Raw genomic sequence first — 13,403 nt, 5'->3', positions numbered from 1 at the left:
AGTGATACTTGATTACTATTATGTCCAAGTTTTATGAACTAGACCAACACACTTTCAAATTTATGGCTGTAATTCAACAAATACCCCAATTTGGCCAAAGTTCATTGACCCTAAATGACCTTTGACCTTGATCATGTGACCTGAAACTTGCACAGGATGTTCAGTAATACTTGATTACTATTATGTCCAAGTTTCATGAATCAGATCCATAAACTTTCAAAGTTATGATGGTAATTCAACAGATACCCCCAATTCGGCCAAAGTTCATTGACCCTAAATGACCTTTGACCTTGGTCATGTGATGTGAAACTCATGCAGGATGTTCAGTAATACTTGATTAACCTTATGGCCAAGTTTCATGAACTAGGTCCATATACTTTCTAAGTTATGCTGTCATTTCAAAAACTTAACCTCAGGTTAAGATTTGGTGTTGACGCCGCCGCCGCCGTCGCCGCCGCCGTCGGAAAAGCGGCGCCTATAGTCTCACTCTGCTATGCAGGTGAGACAAAAATGTATTTAGATTGCCCAGATACTAGGTCTAACTCTAAACACGCGCACGCATGTTTATTCAGATACGCAACTTGATTTGAGGGGGTACTCCGGGCTGAAAATATTTATATCAAATACATTTTATCAAAATTAATATTTTTTTTCAAAATCTGATAAAGATTAGTTAAGTTATTTAATTATAAAGTTAAGCAATATTTTATGAAAATGGTGATACGCATGTCGTCATGAATATTTGATAGGTGGGCTGCTGCTGTCACATCCCCACTATCCTAGCTGTTCCTTGTGGAATCAAAGTTGTTTCATGTTTTTTCAAACCAGAATGAATGATATGTCTCCCTTATAATGAAATAAGTTGCAGCAAAAAATATCTAATGGACTAAATCAATTGTCAATTCAACTGTTTTGGTTCTTGACAGGAAAATATTGAATAAACCTCATTTCATATAATAAAACACAAAAGAACAAGTGGGGAATAATGCTAATCTTTAAACTGTGATATTCCTTGTCTGATTTTGATCAAATCTTTATTCTTATGTTCGTCTGAATTTTCTTTATCTGTTCAAACCATTTTACATTCAGTGTGGAGTTTCAGAACAAAATATCAAAAAATTTCTGCTCGCGCTTCGCGCTCACATTATTAATTTAATAATATATCCAATTACCCATCATTTTCTTGATTTACAAAACATGAATAGAATGTCCCGTTTTCAGGTCCAAAATCTCAATTTTGTTTCCGCTCGCGCTTTCCGCTCGCATCAATTGTATAATTATATACCTATCCTGTTCATGATTAGAAAAGTGCATATTAAGATGTCTCGTTTTTAGGTTTGAAATCTCATTTTTATTTCCGCTCGCGCTTTGCACTCGCATCAATTGTATAGTTTTATACCTATCCTCATCATGATAAGAAAAGTACTTAGAATCTCTCGTTTTTTTTTGGTCTGAAATCTCAATTTTGTTTCCGCTCGCGCTTCGCGCTCGCATCAATTGTATATATACCTATCCTGTTCATAATTAAAAAACGTGCTTAGAATGTCAAGTATTTAGGTCGGAATGTCAAAATTTTCAGCTCGCGCTTCGCGCTCGCATTATTTGATTGTTAATATATGTATCGTCTTCATGGGTAACTGCAAAAAGTCCTTATAAAACGTCCCTTTCGATCAGGCCAGAGCGTATATAAAAAATATCTGCTCGCGTTGATCGCGCTCACAATTATTATTTGTTACATACGCATCTTGGACCACAAACATTGCTCAGAATTTTCAATTTTCAGGACAAAATACATGAAATTTCCACAAAAAATAGCTCGCGCTTCGCGCTTGAATTATCTAATTATTTATGTTCTTCTATAAGAAGAAGCTAAGAAGTGGCTGTCATATATATGTATGTATATATATATATGTATTTCCTGATGATTGATTTCCTGATGAAGCCCTATGGGCGAAAATTTGATCAACTTTTCTATCTACGGTTGTTTTATTCACCTTGTATTTTGCTTTATATTACCACAACCGACGCAGGACCTTCATTTTTATATATGTATATATGTGTGTGTGTGTAATTATGGAAAAGTCAATTGTGTCTGCCCCCCACCTCTGAGGAGAGATTTCAGCACCCCCACTGAAAAAATCGTTCCCAGGTCCCTGATCACGACCACATCCAGACAGAGTCTCTTTCTTCTATCAACAACATAATGAGAATGAAAATAATGATATAACTGTAATTACAAACAAGTGAATATATCCGAACCTAGGCTGAAGGTAAATCAACTCAAGGAATAACAGCAGACGATATGCACCGACGATGAATTTCACGTGGCTGGGAGATTGTCACTCGTTCTGTTAGATAAAATTTCTATCTCATTATTTTGACTAAATTACGAAACTCGGAGAATTAGTATTCTACATAAAAATTAAGTAACACCTGGTACTATATTTTTTGAATTACGATAAAACCTTTTTGAAGCAAAGAAAATGAGGTGAATTAAAATTAGATATAAAAGATCATCCGCCTAGCTCGCATTCGATTGTAAACAATCAGCAAGGCGAGCACATAGAGTTGGATAAAGCTACGCTTTATCCAACTCTATGGGCGAGCAAGCCACTGAACTGAAAATACGTATTTTCAGTTCAGTGGAGCAAGCTGGCCATGTGCTTTTGATTGTTTGTTTACAATCGCATGCAGCTAAGTGGATGATCCTTTATATCTTATTTTAATTTACCTCAATTTCTTTGCTTCAAAAATATTTTATCGTAATTCAAAAAATAGTACCAGGTGTTACTTAATTTTTATGTAGAATACTAATTCTCCGAGTTTCGTAATTTAGTCAAAATAATGATCTAACAGAACGAGTGACAATCTATTCCAGCCACGTGAAATTCATCGTCGGTGCATATCGTCTGCTGCTATTCCTTGAGTTGATTTACCTTCAGCCTAGGTTCGGATATATTCACTTATTTGTAAGTACAGTTATTTTATTATTTTCCTTCTCATTATGTTGTTGATAGAGGAAAGAGACTCTGTCTGGATGTGGTCATGCTGCATGGAATTCATTTTCATGGATTTGACCCGCGGTGCAGCTAGCAGCTGCATGCGTTGGTAGCGAATCGGCTTGCAAGTTGAATTGTCCTACTCATCATCACCGGCGTAATTCCCTTAATTTACCACCGTCCACGTCACTTTGTTTTTCTAGAGTTAGAAACTTTATCATCATTCTCTTCATCTGCATAATCATCAATTTGAAAATCCAAATCTAGATAAACTTCTGGGTTTTCTTTCATTTCATGATCGAAGTATTCAGTGTCAGTGTGGAGAAAACGTACCCTCGCAACAGGTTTTGCATGCAAGTGGAGCTTGACGTGGGAGAGCCAATCACGCCTCTCGTACAGACAGTGACGTCATCAAATTCGAGTCAATTCAGAGACCGATGCGAGGCATATTTCGGAGAGGCATTTTAGCGCTTTTTAATTGGCGATTTCCACCTTATGAATTATTTTCGTTATTTTTGAATGACCTAATGGTAATCCTTACATCATTACCTCTCCACTGATATATAATAAGGCCATATTCATAATCAATATATTTCTCCTTTAACAAAAATGGCAATACTCTCATCTTTTTTTCGAAGTCTATATCGCATCTTTTCAAGCATCATTTCAAAGACAATATTAGTCAAGAAAAGTCTTATGAAATGCTTTCTGATTGTACAGGAATAACTTTACGGTGTTGTTCTCAATGAAGATATCATTTTTCTTAATTTTCATGCCAACATTTGGAGTTAATTCACTTAGAAATATTGACGAAATGAACGTCGCGGAGCAGGGGGTGAAACTCCGCTTCTGCATCCGGTCAGAATTGAAGAAAATTTCGGAGGGTCAAAAGTGCACACTGCTCCCATTTTTCGTATACAAGCCTATGGACACCGCCACTGTTTTGGTACACCAGCGAAATGAAGGCGTGGTCACGGAACGTCCTTCGCGCATAGCGTAAAAATATGTAAATTAGTATTTTGTCACTAATTAGCATAATGCGCGACCTGATTAATATCGTTTATGGTGTCTGTCAGTGATTACATCATGTCAGATCATTCGTTTTTTTTCCTCCTCAGAGTTTTATTATTCATCTATTTTAATGATCTATTTGTTATTGCTTGTTAATTTGCTTTGTTTTAGCTGCAAATGGCCAGGATCTTTGCTAAAAAATATTACAGAGGAGGTTCCCAAAGAAAATGTTGCCATATACGATGACATCTCTTTAAGTTTCTGGAACCCTTTTTTCTTTTTATTGCAGAAAACGAAATGAACCTCTTTTCATAATATAAACAAAGATAATAACAAATCAAATTCTTTTCCATAATTGTAGTCTCCAATATAAGTCCTATTATGAATAGCAGTCCTCGGAGCACTTAATTTTAAATGGCGACTTCTATGTCAAACATCAATAATCATGACCTAGGTATATACCATATTTTTGGGGGGAGGGGGTTCTCAAAATTAAATAGGCAAGAGAGCAAACCGATCGTAGGCTATTTCTTTTTTTATTTTCAACTGAAAATGAATCTGGTGTAATTTTCATTTGGAAAGAAAAAATGAATTTTATATGCAGGTTTAAAAAATTTGGAGAAATAATTAGCCCCCCCCCCCCCCGTTATGAACAGTAAGGTCTTATAATTGCTTCTTTCAAAACAAACTGAACTTTCACCCCCCCCCCATCTCTCTCTCTTTCTGTCTGTCTCTCTTTCTCTCAGAAACTGACATAACTATATGCATACAAGCAAATAATTATCCTGTCATTTACTTTCTTTCCCACTCTTATCCTTATTTTTCTTGAATAATATTTTAATTGACTGCTGTTTGATCTCATGTAACAGTGGCATCATCACATTTCAGTACAGTGCAACATCTTGTGCCATTTGTGCATAACAGCTCAGAAGCAATACATCATCACAATTAATTGATAAATGAAAATTACCAAGATAAAAAAATTCAATTAAAAATTAACATGTTTATTAAGGAATCCATTTTCTAAAACATTGACATTAACATAAAAATAATAATTAGCATCTACCAAGCATTAAATTGTATTTTAAAAAGTGAAGGCAATGCATAGCTAAAAATGGCTGTTACTGGGTAAGGGTAGTATGGGGTGGGTATATAAATGTACAAAAATAGGATTAAGTACATTTTTCTACATTGCACAATGTTTGTTAAAATTTCATTCAAAGGATCTCGATGAGCCTATAGTTAATATTCCATAAAAGAGCATAAAAACCTTTGATATTCATTTATTTTCTTCCACAAAAGTTTGCCACTCAAAAAAATTGGTAAATTCCTTTCAAATTTGCTGACAAGAAATAGTCTACTGATGTGAGAGCACTCCTCATAAGGGGGGGGGGGGGGGGGGTGGGACACAATGCCAGAATCCTAAAGAGTACCTTCCCCAATCAATACATTAGCGAATCATTAACAAAATTTGATTTGTCTACTGTCACTGTGGTTAGAATTCAATCTATTTTTGAAATATATTCTATTTATATATTATTGCAGTGGTAACCCATTTCACATTTTTTTTAAAATGAAGATAACAATAAATGCAACTTAATAACCCTACATAATTTATGAAGACTTGCAGTGGCGTACCGTGGGTCACGGCATCGAGGGGGGCACCAGCAAAAATTTTGAGACCGTTTCATATCTCTTCTTGGCACTTATGTTGTGATACCAGTACTTAAACAGCTTAGGAAGTGGGAAACCTGCATGGTAAAAAAGAGAAAAGAACATAATAAGCTGTAAATTATTTTTACTCATCTAGTCCAGTTTAGTAAAAAAAAAGATGTAAACTCTATTTTATATCTTCAGTGATAAAACAAGTTTAGCACATGCAGTCACTTTCGTCCCACATCCAGATAAATTCATATATCAATATAACTATCTACAGTATGTTTTGAAAATAAAGAGTGCAAATTAATTCAAATATTTATCAGAATTTTGTGATAACTGTTAATATCTTGGGTTTTTTATGCAAATGCATGTATAGACAGGAGATATGGATAATTAGTATGCAGTGTTAGAAATGGAAATACTGGTGAATCTGAATTCAAACAAATATTAACTCACAATGGAACTTTAACATTACATGATATCGCATCATGTTTCAGCACAATTGGCCATAGCCCACCCCCTCCCCAAAAAGGGGAAATATTCATTTATTTGGTTTTATTTATTTTATTTTTTTTGGGGGGGGGGGGGTGATGAGCTTAGATACAGCCTGTATATTATCAAAACAGTAAGCATACCTTGCAATTTTTCCATTCAGATATCCTGTTCCTCATTAGATTGTAACTAACACTTGCTGATCGGCATGGTTCTCAATTTTGTACTTCTGACTAGGTGTGAGCTGCTAAGAACTTGGTCCCATTGGATCTGCAATTGACAATTTAGATTTGAGAGTTTTAGAGATAAATAAAATTACTCTTCTTAAACAATATTTAAAAAAATTTCTAGCTGCCCATATCCCAGGTCTATGAATGAATATTCCAAACTAGAACAAAAAAGTTATCTGGACCCGAAACTTCATTCTCTATCACATAGAGGCATAGGCTTACCTCACTCTGTTTATAAAAGTAAAATGATTCCAACCACATATTTCTACAGCTGTATATAGCTGAATCTGGTCTATGCTGGGCCTGTATAACTTAAGAATCACATCACATTTGAATGAAGTAAACACTAAGAACGTTTTCAAATTACCACCCCAGGCCGGGCCCAGGGTATCCTGTTCAAATAGACTTGATTTAGGTCTAGGGTAGGCTACGCCATTTCATTCAAATCTAAGACTAAGACAAGTAACACGTAACATAACAGACATTAATGCTAAGTCAATCGTATTTCAACACTGATTATTCTGAAGTAAAGCGTTCCTGAATAAAAGAAACTGCTGAGAATTATACTTATTCATATGAAGATGAAATAGAGGGGACGGACTAGGCCTAAACTTCAACTTTCAAGCTTGAAGTTTGGGCCTAGTCCGTCCCCGCTATTTTCATACCCCATGACTACATCGACAATCTCGCTAGCCGGCTAGCACCGGCGATATCAAAGGCCGGATCCCGCTCTGACCATATCCCTACATTGACCTAAATTTGAATGTCGTTACTAAAAAACAGGAGGTCGGAAACAAGTCCACATCTACCCCTGATAATTTTCTAATCACAATAAAACTGAAATAAAGGTTTACTTTGGACCTACATGAAGCATTCCGATGAATGTCTAGATCTACGACAAACTATAGTCTATAGACCCCTAGTCCTAGATATAGTATTTTTGAGAAACTCAATGATCACACGTACACTTATTTGGAAGTCAGGCAAAAGAAATATTGAAATTGAGGTTTATGATGGGGTGTCCAAACTTCGCGCACTTTTCAAAAATATTCATCAGGCTTCAAAACGGGCGCTAACGGCGACAAATTTGCCGATCTTTTGCCAATATTTTCATGAATACTGAACTCATCCTAAAGAAACTTACACCAAAGGGTAATTTAAGGTCGCTTTTCACGTTGGTGATGTCAGATTTTAAGGATATTGGCTAGTTTTTTTAGATAATGACCGTCCGCGAAGTATGGACACGCGCGAAGTTTGGACTCACTGCCATACATAGTGCGTAATACAGGATGAGCCCCGAACCCCGGCAAACACATTACAATTTGCAAGTGAGATCAAAACATGAAAATGAGCGTAACTTACTTTTATTCCTATGGAATGTCATTAGAATAGTATTGATGTTCCCTCCAAGATTTTTCGCTCCAATGAAGTTCACTCAGAAACCATGATTTCGAACATCAATTCTATAAACAGATAATTAGTCTAGCTATTTCGTTTCAGAACGACACTTCGCACAGATATCGTAGGGAATTTCTTCTTCTTCTTCTTCTGTATCCTTCCTCCGCTGTATCGGAGATCCGCAGTTTAATACTGCATTAACATTAGCGTTACATATTTTGACGTGAGAGTAAGGTAGATCGAGAGAGGTGAATCTTATGCAAGAAATTTAAGACAAGTAGGTTGAGGTCGTTTCTGGAGGAATCTGCTAATTCGACGTCAGGAAGAAACAGGACGGAAGCGGTAAATTGTTGAGGTTCTTGATCATTGAAATGCACAGAAAAATACTGCAGTTCCTCGTCTTCTTTTATTAAGTTTAGAAGGGTTTTCCTGTGTGTGCTAAATGCTGGGCATTCTCCAACAAAATGTACAACACTTTCCAGTTCGGAGTGGCAGAACTTGCAGGACTTTGTGGTACTTTGATTCAGAGAGAATAACCTTCTATTCGTTGGGTATGTACTGCAGGATAATTGAGCTCTGATGGACATAGCTTCCCTCAGGAGAGGGCTGGAGACTTGCTTTGGGTAATAATTCTTTTTATCACGTTGGGTCATGCCCGACCATAGATTTAGAGATGACTTTTTTGCAATTGCAATTTCAAGGGCAGCATAGTGTTGTTTATAAATTTTTCCTAGCTTCTTCCATACTTTATATGGAATCCGATCTCTAAGGATGTTAGTGAGACTTGGAAGCTCATAACTATTGAGGATTTTTATCCAGCGTCTTACCAAAGGTGTATTGTATGCTATACCATTCAACAGGATTCTTCTCTCAGTGCGCTCATCTGAAAGGCTTGCATATTGCCCAAGTAAGAGAAGAATTTCATAATCGATTCGCTTATCCATTGGGAGGATATCGAGCATTAAATAAACAATTTCGTCCGCCGCACTCCTTGGCAAACCAAGCACTCTTTTAAAAAGAAATTGTGGGACGGAAAAAAATGTTTATTGCATGAGTACATGAATAAAACATTAGCGTTTAATCCAATCATACAAGTGCATTATGCGTATTTTGACGTCATTCTCATGAATAAAACATTGACCCTCCAAAATCATCCTTCAAATTGTCCGCCGGCAGCCATGTTGGCTATGTACAAAACCTATGGGAAATAAAAACGCGCGGAAAGAGTTCCCTCTCTAGCTCCCTTCGGGAGCTTATACGTAAGATCGTATCTCTGTGTCGCGGACATAAAATAGCCCCTACCCTCTTTTAAGTTTATTTCATTTTTTCTTCAAAGTAACTTGGGCGCAAGCAACGAACGTAGAGGGCAGCAACACTTTGCAGTATTGCTTTTAGGAAGGTCCACTCATAGAGATGTATACTAGTAACGCTAGAGGGCGTACTTCGTCAAATCGCTGTGATTACGTGGAGACCGTCCGCCATTGCTCGATAGGTATTCGCAGCCTGCCATGCGCGTACAGTACCTATGGGGCATGTACACGGATTACACGGATGAGCACAGAACATGACAAATTGATGACATATGAGCACGAAAGCATATGGAAAAGCAAAATTGTAAATATTGCACTGGATTAAAGTTCAAATACAACAAAAATCTAGCAAAACTGAGGTCAAAAGGCCTATATAGGCCTATCTATATAGCGCATAATATAGGCCGATACAGCTATAATACAGGCAAACGATTTAAAGTCCCAATTGTTTTTGCTTAGGTAAAATTTCGATACATTAATATGACTTCTATTTTCTAATGATTTGGAAGAGATGAATATCAAAAATAACATTTAGGCCTAGGTCCTGATAAATAAATTTAATGTGTTTTAATATGATTTGATGTACATTAACCTAAGAAAATTCATAGGCCATATCACAGTGTCTGATGCATCTGAGACGCTGTATCGAAAAAAAAACCACGATTGTATTTTTATAGTTCGTAGTTTCCTAATTACTATTATGCTGATTGCTGATAATTTATTTCTTCACTTTAGATAATTGTTATAATTCATTTTCCATATATATCTACACAATAGGGCCTATAATAACTCGATCCCTTTTCCCCATGTCTTACACGCTGATGTAAACCAACATCACAAAAACTCGCGAATCATAAAATGACTTTTTATTGATATTTGGAAATGATTTACGCATTGATTCAGTTAAAAATTGATGATTTAGATTTCCTTTGCTGGCAACCATCCCATCATATTTATAAATATGTATATAAAAGTATACTTTCTTACTTGCGATCAATGTATAGAAAAGTTTGTTGACAGCAAAATTTGCATTTAAAATGCGCGCATGCAGTCGTACAATTTTGCAATGTACAGGAGGCCTAATGGGGGGTTGGATGTTTATGTACAGTGTTATTGCCTTGCAAACATTTTAAAACTTCGGAGAGTAAACAAATCACAATGCGCAAAACAATTTTACTTTGATTTTCAGTGGAAAGTATAGACTTGATTCTCCCCGGCTGAAAATATGCTGATCGGCAAACTGGCTGAAATATTTTGTTTATCGCCGTTGTTTCTGATCCTATAATGATTGGACCAATATCATGTGAACAAATCAAGGATAGAATAATAAGGAGAGGAAGAAGGGGGAGAAGGAGAGAAGAAAAGGGGCGGGATTATGATATATAATTTGTATTATACTATAAAGAATATTATTACTACTGCAAGAGTGTATAAAACTAATATCATGAAAGACATCAATGCAAACTTATCATAATTATGAAAACGGTTGCAAAATTGTGAGTACTAAAACCAAACATAATTATGAAACAATAATATTGCAAAAGTGACAATACTTGGAATAAGATATTAAAAATCCTAATTTAATCTCAAATTTGATACCTGCCTTGAAATTGTGTTAATTAACTGTGTCTGTGTCGCTTGAATAAATGAACTTTATGGCAAATATTTGTAAGCACTGGCACCGGCCTAACATATAAACAGATAAACACGCGTTTTGAATATCCAGTTTTGTTTTTCATTTTAAAAGTATAACTGAATTTGATTTTCTAGTTTTCTTCCTTTAATGTCATTTGCTGGCCTATGGACCTGAGTTTGGTTATTCGATCAGTTTTTTTTAAATAAGATTTCCATGGATGAACAAAATTATTATATTATGTTACGGCGTCGCGGAATGATTTTGAAAGTGATGGGGTGTATAAAATCACAATCATTTATTATGTGTAATGTTCATTTTCATTTCAGGGAGGGGTCCGGTCGCGCCCCCTGTATTTTATTTTGATCAGTATGTTAAAGCGAATTTGCTTAGGTGTGTTTGTTATTTTAATTGCACACACGGCCCCTAAAAAGCGAATTAAAACAAATCTAACTTAAAGTGAAGGGAATTAAAACTGTCATTTTTGAAAAGTTTGAACAAATTAGGCTATATTCTCGACATTTTAAATCAATATTTTATTTTCGGGCCATATAGGCCTGCAGATTTTGGGGAATTTATTATGTTCCTATAAGAACAAAATCAGCACGTTCACCAAATAACACAAATTTCAACATTGATGGTGTAACGGGAGGCTCACCAAGAACAATAATGAGATGCCCTTTAATAGCGCATGTAGATCAAAACACTAACTTATACAGAATTATTGTACAACTTAATATATAAAAATGATAGGCCTATATTTCATACAAATTAAAGCAAGTTACATATCATGTAGGCCTATATAGAAATTACAAAATTATATCCAACATAAACATAGAATCAAAGGACGTATATGTGGGAAGGATGGAAGGAGGACGATGCAGTTAAAGGTAGGGAAATCCAGAGAAGGGCTAATTCACTGCAGTGTTTTGAATTAATTGTCAATCTTTCTATTAATGTCCGCTGTATGTTTTTATTTTTATGTGATTGTTTATATGATAGTATATCAACATTGTTATCTATTACAGGCCTATAAACGGACAGGTAAATGCAAATTATTTAGAATTTCATCCCGAGAAATCAGGTTTTTAAAATGCCAAATTAATAGCATAATCCCCATGTAATCACTCTAATAGTGTATTGAGATGCAATTTGTCATTCATATTTTCGATTTTTATGAGGTTGTGTTCTTTTCTTCAAGATAAAGGCCGGAGACGGCACCCCTTTTCACAGCGTTACAACGCACGAGCTATGGGTACATCCGGGTACTTTTGCGAATCTATACCTATCGAGCAATGGCCGCCACGCTCCACACAATCACAGACGTTAAGTACGCGCGCCTATGGCGACTCCGCACTCTAGCGTAGTTAGTATACATCTCTATGGGTCCACTCCGCTCAGATTTTGTGACCATTTTCTCCCAGAGCACTTTTTTGGAAGATTGTAGAGTTGATTTTTTTTCGTTTGTTCAATTTTACTATTTATTATTGAAAATAAGACCTCCAAGAAAATATGTTAAATAATATTATTTTAGCATATTTGTATTTTTTAAAAATTTTAAAACAAAAGGTAATCATGATTTTTGTAGTTTACATGGCAATAAAAATACATAGACTGATGACATTTGTGTTACCGTTCTTCTGCTTAATTTCGCTGCCCCTACCAACTCTACACAAGCTAACGCCAGAGCCAAGACCGTGATGTTCTGGTCTGGCCGCGCCGAAACTTCCCCGGTCACCTGTACCTCGGTGCGCGTACTGCGCTGCGTGAATGATAATGCTGACTGCACTGCACTGGCATGATAATCTCGACGCGACTCGACTTAGCTAGATATGGACTTGAAAGATATAGACTTGGTCTGTCATTGATGTGGCACTATGGCGGATGAGCAACGATAAATATTCAAGGTTAGAATTTTAATTTTCACTTAGAGTGTAGATTGTAGTCTGAAAATCTAAAATAATTATGCTATATCCACAAATCCAACCCACATTTTGCAATCCATCAGGCAAGATCGAATACGACCACTAAACAGCAAAGCCAAGTCCCAGACCCAGTCTAACGTTAGACATAATATTAGACAGCAATTATCTGGTTCATTATCGAGCTATGTATATTCCGACGGGTCTTGACTTGAGACGAACTATCAAGGGGCGAAGGTCTATGTCACATCTACTTTTTTCATTTCATAATTTTACAAAAATTTGTGTTAGCATATGCATGCAGCCCACCGTACCCTACCTCAGCACCGACCGGCCCGGGGCGCCGGCGCGGTCATGTCAGCCATGGCGCTTGTATAAGAGGCGGTGCTGGATTGTGTAGGCGCATTATGGTGCAGCGAAATTTAGATGAAGACGTATCAACCTCACGTATACTTGTTATCATATTGATATGCAAAGTCATAAAACTGTTGTCACCACCATGTAATATTTTATGAAAAATACAGGAATAAGTATTTCATATTTTTAAGCATGATATTTAATGTAAAAACATTTCAAGCAAAAATAATGATAAAGAGGAAATGAAAATAAATCAACTCTACAATTTACTAAAAAAGTGCTCTGAGAGGTTTTCGGTGGTCACAAAATGACTTGGCTAAATCCGGGTGAAATTAGCAGACTGGTTTATTTATGACAGAATTTAATCCTGTTTTACTGAAGATGTACAAACA

The 13,403-nt window shown here is 36.1% G+C and overlaps 1 long non-coding RNA gene across 1 annotated transcript; it reads right to left on the bottom strand.

The window, feature by feature from the left end:
- Positions 1-5,299: 5,299 nt before the first annotated feature.
- On the bottom strand, positions 5,300-7,808 carry LOC129279232 (uncharacterized). The gene is made up of 3 exons (XR_008586322.2): positions 7,754-7,808; positions 6,305-6,431; positions 5,300-5,761 (listed from the first exon to the last, which is right to left on the bottom strand). It is a non-coding gene; the product is annotated as an uncharacterized LOC129279232 (long non-coding RNA).
- Positions 7,809-13,403: the final 5,595 nt, after the last annotated feature.

Source organism: Lytechinus pictus, chromosome 16 (assembly GCF_037042905.1).
Source record: "Lytechinus pictus isolate F3 Inbred chromosome 16, Lp3.0, whole genome shotgun sequence".
NCBI classification, from domain to species: Eukaryota; Metazoa; Echinodermata; class Echinoidea; order Temnopleuroida; family Toxopneustidae; genus Lytechinus; species Lytechinus pictus.
This window is presented reverse-complemented; position numbering and strand designations above follow the sequence as displayed.